This window comes from Papaver somniferum, chromosome 7, assembly GCF_003573695.1.
Source record: "Papaver somniferum cultivar HN1 chromosome 7, ASM357369v1, whole genome shotgun sequence".
Lineage (NCBI taxonomy): Eukaryota > Viridiplantae > Streptophyta > Magnoliopsida > Ranunculales > Papaveraceae > Papaver > Papaver somniferum.
Window position 1 is genome coordinate 14,487,484 of NC_039364.1, and position 9,918 is coordinate 14,497,401.

General features: G+C 33.7%; 1 long non-coding RNA gene across 1 annotated transcript; it reads right to left on the minus strand.

Annotated features, from left to right (window-relative positions):
- Window positions 1–582: 582 nt before the first annotated feature.
- LOC113293858 lies at window positions 583–3,273 on the minus strand. The gene is made up of 3 exons (XR_003332621.1): window positions 3,223–3,273; window positions 1,302–1,365; window positions 583–1,224 (listed from the first exon to the last, which is right to left on the minus strand). It is a non-coding gene; the product is annotated as an uncharacterized LOC113293858 (long non-coding RNA).
- Window positions 3,274–9,918: the final 6,645 nt, after the last annotated feature.

A 9,918-nucleotide genomic window follows, 5' to 3' on the forward strand; every position in this document is an offset into this window, starting at 1 on the left:
CTTACAAGAGATTACGTGTATTGATCATCCTCCCGGGTATGTAAGAAAAAGAAGGAGAAGAAGGTGTATCAACAGCTAAAGGCATTGTATAAACTGAAACAATCTCCACGAGATATCTTCATCTCTTGTTGTTGTCGAGATAAATCATGAATATTTTCGATTATTGGAGCTTGCTTTTTGTATCGCTGACCGACACCTCCTCTTGAAGTTTTAGGAGGATTATTTTTCACTCAACTATTTTATGACTGATATCTCCAAAGGTTTGCCTAATCTATTTTTGTGAGGCCACCTTACCCTAAGCTTGAGAGGTGCACTTGAATGATGTCGAAAGATGCATTCTGGTGTACACATAGAGAAATCTTCCCCTATCTTGATGGTTATGTGACCCTTATATGAAAAGAATGCTTCTTTCAATATTCTAAAAGTGCATAAATGGTACATGATTATCGTGTACATAAAATTATTAGGGAAATTATTATCTCTGTAAAAAATAAATACACGAGCTTAGAAATGTTATTAAAGAAATGATTATCTTTTACGATAGCAGATATCGGTTGAAAATATTTGTAGGAATACTCTTCAAGACATAACATTTATACATTATTATACTTAATTCACTCTTTAAAAAAATTTACCACAGAAACAGGTAAAGTTTTGGAAAACATAAAAAGAACAACAAAAATTTCAGGTTGGAAGGAAAAACAAGCTCAAACTAACAACGAATAACATAATTCAGTTTGGAAAAAAAAAGTAGCTTGAAACAATCTTTATAGCAGTCTGTAAAATATAGGGAATTAGCATAAACCCTTTGTTGTCAAATAAAATAGACCTCCAAAAATCCAAAAGCAAACAACTCTCTAACGATGTGGTCCCTCTTATCATCATTATCGATAATTTATAAAATGCACTTTCAACAAGTCAGTTATCTGTAACTTTTCCATGAGGATTTAGTGTTTACCAGGCTTTAACCCAAGCTAACATTGCATCACCAAGTTTACATGTCCTAAGTTCTCCTTCACCTAGTTGGTAAGTTTCCTAGCATTTTTACACGTCATTGAATTTGATACGGAAACTTCACATCTTGGAAGAATAAGTATATCCTCTCATGCCATTCAACCCATTCAACTCATTCTTATATCTTCCCACTAGATTGACTCTTTGACGAATATACCAAACACAAGGTAGGCTTATTTTTACACCCAACCCAAGATGATCATAAATCACCTGGGAAAAAAAACAAACACAACACTTAGAAATATATGTTGATATAGCATAACTAAGAGGGAGAAATAAATAATCACCTTGCTGCAAAAACCAGCCCAAACATCACCATAGCGGCTCAAAGGTTGATTCTCACCCATAAACCTGATGTACATAGTTGGACCTATGAGTTCCCTATTGAAAGATAAACACAACCTTTTGGAGTAATCACGACCTTCACATAACATACATTTTGATTCAAAGGCTTCACAATTTGAGACGCAACATCATATAGTGAGAAGTCATTCCCGAATTTGTATGGGTTATACGTTGGATAAACAATATATGTGGTGGAGGAATAAGCCAAATTCCTCTGGTGTTGTACGATGTGATTATATTTGTCCTTGTTGGGTCCCTAGATAACTGTTTAACCAAAACGTTAACTTATGACGAAATGAAGCATCCACATTAATAGATTGCGTTTATTCATACTCTGGTTTATCGAGACCCAGATTTGTTATGTTTCTTACAAATTTTATTTTGTAAGACTTACATACTCTTCAAAAACATCTATAGTTCATTATTTTCTTAAAAATATAACAAAACATATAGAACACAAGAGTAAGAAAAGTTTTTGAACCAAAATTCATAATTACGTACATCCAAAACAAACAAAACAAAACAAAACAAAACAAAATCATCTATGACAATGATAATCCCCCGCTATCCACAATTCAGCATCAGGATTATCAAACAAAACATATAATTCAAGAAACATTGAAGAAGATATGAATAAAACGTTTTGAACCAAAATCCATAATTCCGTACCCCAGATTATCCAAAACAAACCAAAATCATCTACGACAATGTCAATCTCCTACGATCCAAAATTTCGGTATCAAGAATATCAAACAAAACACATAATACAAGAAACATTAACAAGACATAATAAAAGTTTTGAACCAAATTCATAATTCCCTACCCCAGGTTACCCAAAACAAAGAAAAATCATCGATGACAATGCCAACCACTTATTATCCACAATTTCAGCATCTAGAACACACACACACACACACATATATATATATATATATAAAACAACTCATAATTCAAGAAACATTAACAAATATATAAGAAAACGTTTTGAACCAAAATTCATAACTCCCTACCCCAGATTACCCAAGAAAAACCAGAATCATCTATGACAATGTCAATCTCTTACTACCAAACGAAACACATGTTTCAGGAAACATTAAAAAAGATATACAAAAATGTTCCAAAATTCATAATTCCCTATGCCAGATTACTCAAAAGAAAACAAAATCATCAATGATAATATCAATCTCATGTTATCTCAAATTTCAGCATCATGAATATCAAATAAAAACATATTTTAAGAAACGTTAACAAAGGTATAAGAAAAAATTTGAATCGAAATTCACTACCCCGTATTGCCGAAACAAACCAAAATCACGTCTGACAATACCAATCTCCGACTATCCACAATTTCAGCATAAGGGATATCAAACAAATTAAACTCATAATTCAAGAAAAAATAACAAAGATATACGAAAAAGTTTTGAACCAAAATCCATAATTCCATACCCCAGATTAATTACACAAAACAAACCAAAATCATCAATGACAATATCATCTCATACGATCCCAAATTTCAGCATCATGAATATCAAATAAACACATACATTCACAAAGATATAAGAAAAAGTTTGAATCGAAATTCCCTAGCCTAAAATTCATTATTCCCTAGATTACAAAAAAAAAAACCAAAATCATGTATGACAATACCAATCTCCAACATTCCACAATTTCAGCATGAGGGATATCAAACAAAACCCATAATTCAAGAAATCACAAACAAGATATTCTCCACAAGGATGAAAATAAATAAAATTCATCAATGAAAGAAAACCTAAAGTAAAACTAACAATAACACCAACAACAAAAAAAGAATGTATCCAAAACAAAAATTGAAAATCGAAATTAAGAGTTAAAATCACTTACAAAATATCGGCATCTAGGGTGAAGATGAATTTTTCTTAGACATCAAAAATCCTAACCACCTAGCAGCAAATTCACATTTTTATATACACCCAGCCTTGTCTTCAAGTATTCTTTCAATATCTTGACGCTGATAGATCTCAATTTGAAACTCATCCCTAACTGTAGGATTTACTAATCATCTCCTTCGACCATAACCATGATTTAAAACCTTGAAAAACTCTTTCTAGTAAATTAAATACTTATACAAATCTTTAGGTTTTCGAGTGTATATAACGATGGCGAACTCAGATTTTGCAAAAATCGTTTCAGGCACTACCAGTGGAGATGATTTAGGTAGGCCAATCTGTGGTGATCTAACTAGGGTGGTATCTGATATTGATGATGATGAATCCATTGAGATAACGAAGAACTAGAATTTTGGTTAAATGCGTGAGAGAGACGGGTTTCTCGGGAATTTCTGTTTGGTTCTTGGAGGAATTTTAGTGATTCTTTCTCGAGTTGAAAGAATTTTACTCTCTAACACTGACAATGGATTTTATAAAGACACATGGATGGGATTCCCATACTCGTTGTATTGCCCCGGTTATTTTGATCCAGATAACTCTTTAAAGGATATCCTAATGTTATTTATTTTAATCCCCAGATAACTCTTTATGGAATATCCTAATATTAGATAAAATACTAAATTACCTTTTTATTGTATGTGGGAAATTCCCCTAGTTGAATTTTATACCTAGCCTAACAAAAGAGAAAATATTTTTGTTTGTACCATCAATAAATTGATGGCGGCCCGCTAATAAAGCCCGTTACGTCTAGTCCGTGAAGGAAGGTTCCAGAAGTTTCCAAATGCCTTGTTGCCCAAGTTGCTTGCACATGAAGTTTATATCAGAATTAGGATTATATAAACATTGTAAATACATGTATCCTAAACCCTAAGAGGATATGGAATCCTAGGTTAGCTAACCATACAATTATTGTAAACCTCATTTCAATAATATCTCTCCCTATGGGATTCCTCCGTGGATGTAGGCATCACTTGCCGAACCATATTAAATCTTTGTTTTCTCTATTTATTCTTCAATTCCTAGCCCTAATTCACATAATAATCATCAAATCATCGTGTTTAGTGCCTAAAAGTAATTTTGGGTACGAACACTTTTACTTCACAGGTTTGATAAACCATTAGTTTGTTCGCAAATTAATGATTATTGTAGTCGGGCTACTCTGACTGCTTTATTTTGTCTCGAATCTAAACACAATTTTATTTTATTTTGACTCACATAGTGTTATAAGAATCAGCTGTAACTTCAAAAAAAAAAAAAATCTCCGATGTATAACAAGAAGTTTATGACTAATGCGACAATGATAGAGCATGTCAGACTTCTCTGCTAGTCCCAATTTCATGTTTGCAAAGAAACTTCAAAATGTAAAGTTCTTTATGAAGTTGTAGAATATGAATACTTTTAACGGGCTTAAAAGGAAGTTGAAGGAAATAGAATGTACATTGAAAGGTCTTAATTTGCTCGAGAAATCTCAGCAAAACTTTTGAAATCCCAAGTGATGTAGTGAACTAATGGTGAGTTATAACATCAGCAACTAAAAATTAAATCAAGCAAGGATTATGCTGAGAACTAATGATGGACTTAAGAATACATGTTATTTTCATCTATATATGAGTTTAAAAATTCTTTTCAGGTTACCTAATTTGAAAATGCAGGGGTCTAACAACCACACCCAACAATTCGTTTGGCAATCTGAGAGGACTTACTCCAATATACTTTCTATAGAATCAACTAGACAGTCAAACTCAAATCTAGAATAAAGTATATCAAAGAGTTTAATATCTCTAACTCTTAACTCAATCTGCAATCAGCAAATAGAAATCTGCGAGCCCGATTGATCAATATAAGAGGAGTAAACTTGAACGGTACCAAAGACCAATGTTCAAGGATCAATCAATCTCTATCAACAACCAAAGGTTGGATTTCCCAATTGATCGATACAATGCACAACTTGTGATATTTCAATTATATAACAAAATATAATGCGGAAAAGAAATAACATAGACACCAGAATTTTGTTAACGAGGAAATCGAAAATGCAAAAAATCCCCGGGACCTAGTCCAGTTTGAACACCATACTGTATTAAGCCGCTATAGACACTAGCCTACTACCAATTAACTTCGGACTAGACTGTAGTGGAACCCTAATCAATCTCACACTGATTCAAGGTATAGTTGCGCTCCTTACTTCTCTTATCCCAGCCGGATACTACGTACTTGATTCCCTTAGTTGATCTCACCAACAACCTAGAGTTACTACGACCTCACACAGAAAAGTCTATAGGATTGACTAAATCTGCCTCCCACGGAAATACCCAAGAGTTTTTGTTCCGTCTTTTGATAAATCAAGGTGAAATGAACCAATTTATAAACCTGACTTATATTCCAGAATAATAGCCTAGTATTGTCAATCACCTCACAATAATATTAATCGACTAGCGAAACAAGATATTGTGAAATCACAAACGATGAGATGAAGATGTTTGTGACTACTTTTCTATCTTTCCTATCGGAGAAATAAATCTCAAGCCAATTTGACAATTGTATTCGTACGATAGAAACATCAAGATCAGATCACACAACTACAAGAGAAGTAATATCGGTATGGATTCACAATCCCAATGAAGTCTTCAAGTCATTGACCTATAGGTATCGAGAAGAAACCTAAGGTTAAAGAAGAATCGACTCTAGCAATACAACTAGTATCACACAGGAGGTGTGGGGATTAGGTTTCCCAGTTGTTAGAGTTCTCCTTTATATAGTTTTCAAATCAAGGTTAGCAATCCAAGTTACCTGGGTAACAAAGTATTCAATAATCACCGTTAGATGAAAAACCTGATTCAACCAAGCTAATATATTTCAACCGTTAGATCGAACTTAGCTTGTTACACACAATGAAATGTACCTTCATTTAGGTTTATGTAACCGTACCCAAACGTGTACACTCATGTTGGCTCAACAATTAGTTAAACGAGGTTAGCCATATGTTTACTCTCATATTAACCTTATTCATCTTAACCATAACTAGTTCAAGTGACTCAAATGAAACTAGTTAAAGAGTTGTTCAATTGTATAGAATACAAAATTGAAACCAAATCGGTTTGATTCGCTCGAATCACTCATGAACATTATAGCCACGGTTTGCAAAGATTGCATTCCTTAAGATTTAAATGTTTAAGTTCATGAACAGACCGATTTTACAAAATAACCAGCTTAAGTATGCGTACTTAAGCAACTAGATTTGAGTTTGTTAAGTTTCCAAACTTAGCACAAATTCTCGGTTCGAAAACTTCCGCCCGTACGGGTACGCATATTTAAGGTGACCAGTTTAGGAGTTTGTAATTCCCAAACTCAGCAGATATTTTCGGTTCGAAAACTTCCTCTAGTATGCGTACGGGTACGCACACTTAAGGTGATTAGTTTAGGAGTTTGTAATTCCTAAACACAACAAATACTTTCGGTTCGAAAACTTCTATCAGTATGCGTACAGGTACGCATATTTATGTTGTCTCCTTCACCAATTTTGTATACACACATATGCATACACTTGGTTCCCGGTTTATGAATTTATACACTAATGTGTGAACACACTATATATGCTTATATCCAAAGATGGTTATACCATAAACTCTTAATTTCAACCGTTGAAACTTTCTTAGAGGACGTTACATAGTTGCTCTTCACAAACTATTTTTTGTCAAAGCGATTTTCAAGTTATTGAAATCATCATAATGAAACATTCCAAGGCAACACCAAATGATTGTATCACACAAACCATGTTAGATGTAACTCGGAAATGTTCATATAATCTTATTCGGACTTTCTTCGTGAATGTAAGATGAACATGGATAAATCGAAAGCTTGCCAACACATATTTATAGAAATATATAAGAGAGATAAACTCAGCTCGAAATCTCAAATGTGTATAATAGAAAACTATACCGTAACACGACTTACGTCTCAATATAGGAGATAGAGTAGAAATAGACTTTCCAAGTGATAGATGAGTTTAAGTCTCCACATACCTTTTGTTGATGAAGTTCCACAAGATCCCCTTAGTAGTTCTTCGTCTTCAAATGATGAACTCCGAGAGATATAAGCTCAACTACACTATCTATGTCCTAGTCCGAGACATCTATAAATAGGCTAGAAATCAAGACTTATAGTTTTGATCACTAACATTGACAAACATGCTTGAGATAGAAACGCATGCGAGTTCGACCGAGCAATGCTCTAACATAATCGTATATTGCTAAAAACTTCGAGACAACGCCGGTAACTTCCGTTACACGTATTATTTGAGTTTTATGAAATAAAAAATAAAAAATTTAACCAAAAATAAATTAATAATTTTTGATTAGGTACATATACCAATATGAAATGACGAGGGTACCGAGTACACCATGTTCTCTTCGATATATCAACCTATACAAACACACCTTGCATAATATTACATGATTAATAACTGTCAAAAGATTATTTAAAGAAGGTATAACTTGGTGAAAAGACAAAGTTCAAAACCGAACTAACTATGGGATTGTTACCAAGTGGACTAATGATTATCCCTAGGTCAAAGAGTACTGCAGTTACATACAATGTCACTATATCAAACTATGACGACAATAATCCATGATCCTAGTCCCATCCTAGGGAACCAACTGTCAAACCCACCTTCAAATGGGATTACAAACCCTAGGTTCTCAAATCACAATAATCATCTCTTGGTTACAATTGTTAGATCATTGATCGGTCAAACTCGCATGTGCTGCTATCTCAAGCATGTTTGTCAATGTTAGTAATCAAAACTACAAGTCTTGATTTCTAGCCTATTTATATATGTATCGGACTAGGATATAGATAGTGTAGTTGAGATTAGATCTCTCAGCGTTCATCATTTGAAGACGAAGAACTACTAAGGGGAGCTTGTGGAACTTCATCAACAAAAGGTATGTGTAGACTTAAACTCATCTATCACTTGGAAAATCTATTTCCACTCTATCTCCTGTATTGAGACATAAGTCGTGTTACGATATAGTTTTCTATTATACACATTTGAAATTTGAAGCTGAGTTTATCTCGCTTATATATTTCTCTAAATATGTGTTGGCAAGCTTTCGCTTTAGACATATGCATCTTACCTTCGTGACGAAAGTCCGAAAAAGATCATATGAACATTTCCGAGTTACATCAACATGGTTTGTGTGATACAATCATTTAGTGTAGCCTTGGAATGTTTTATTACGATAATTTAAATAACTTGAAAATCGTTTTGACGAAAAATAGTTTGTGAACAACAACTATATAATGTCCTCTAAGAAAGTTTCAATGATTTAAATTAAGAGTTGATGATATAACCATCTTTGGATATAAGCATATATAGTGTGTTCGCACATTAGTGTATAAATTCATAAACCGGGAACCAAGTGTATGCATATGTATGTACACAAAATTGGTGAAAGAGACAACATAAGTATGCGTACCCGTACGCATGCTGGTAGAAGTTTTCGAACCGAAAATATCTGTTGTGTTTAGGAATTACAAATTCCTAAACTAGTCACCTTAAGTATGCATACCCGTACGCATACTGAAGGGCGTCTTCGAACCGAAAATATCGGATGAGTTTGGGAATTACAAGCTCCTAAACTAGTCACCTTAAGTATGCGTACCCGTACGCATACTGGCGAAAGTTTTCAAATCGAAAATTTCTGATGAGTTTGGAAACTTGACAAACTCAAATCCGGTTGCTTAAGAATGCATACCCCCACGCATATTTAAGATGGTTATTTTATTAAATCGGTCTGTTCATGAAATTAAACATTTAAATCTTAAGCAATGCAATCTTTGAAAACCGTGGCTATAATGTTCATGATTGATTCAAGTGAATCAAACCGATTTGATTTCAATTGTGTCTTCTATGCAATTGAACAACTATTTATCTAGTTTCATTTGATCATTTAAACTAGTTATGGATAAGATGAATAAGGTCCATATAAGAGTAACCATATGGCTAACCTCGGTTAACTATTTGATGAGCCAACATGAGTGTACATGTTTGGGTACGGTTACATAAACCTAAATGAGGGTACATTTTTTTGTGTGTAACAAGCTAAGTTCGATCTAACGGTTGAAAGATATTAGCTTAGTTGAATCACGTTTTTATCTAACAGTGATTATTGAATGCTTTATTCCAAGGTAACTTGGATTGCAAACCCTGATTTGAAAACTATATAAAGGAGAAATCTAAAAACTGGGAAACCTAATCCCCACACCTCTTGTGTGATATTAGTTGTATTCCTAGAGTCGATTCTCCTTTAACCTTAGATTTCTTCTCGAGACCCTGTAGGTTAACAACTTGAAGACTTCATTGGGATTGTGAAGCCAGACCGATACTGCTTCTCTTGTAATTGTGTGATCTGACCTTGTTGTTTCTATCGTACGATTACAATTGTAAAATTGGCTTGAGATTTATTTCTCCGATAGGCAAGATAGAAAAGTAGTCACAAACATCTTCATCTCATCATTTGTGATTCCACAATACCTTATTTCACTAGTCGATTAAGATTATTGTGAGGTGATTGATAATACTAGGTTGTTCTTCGGGAATATAAGTCCGGTTTATCAATAGGTTCTTGTT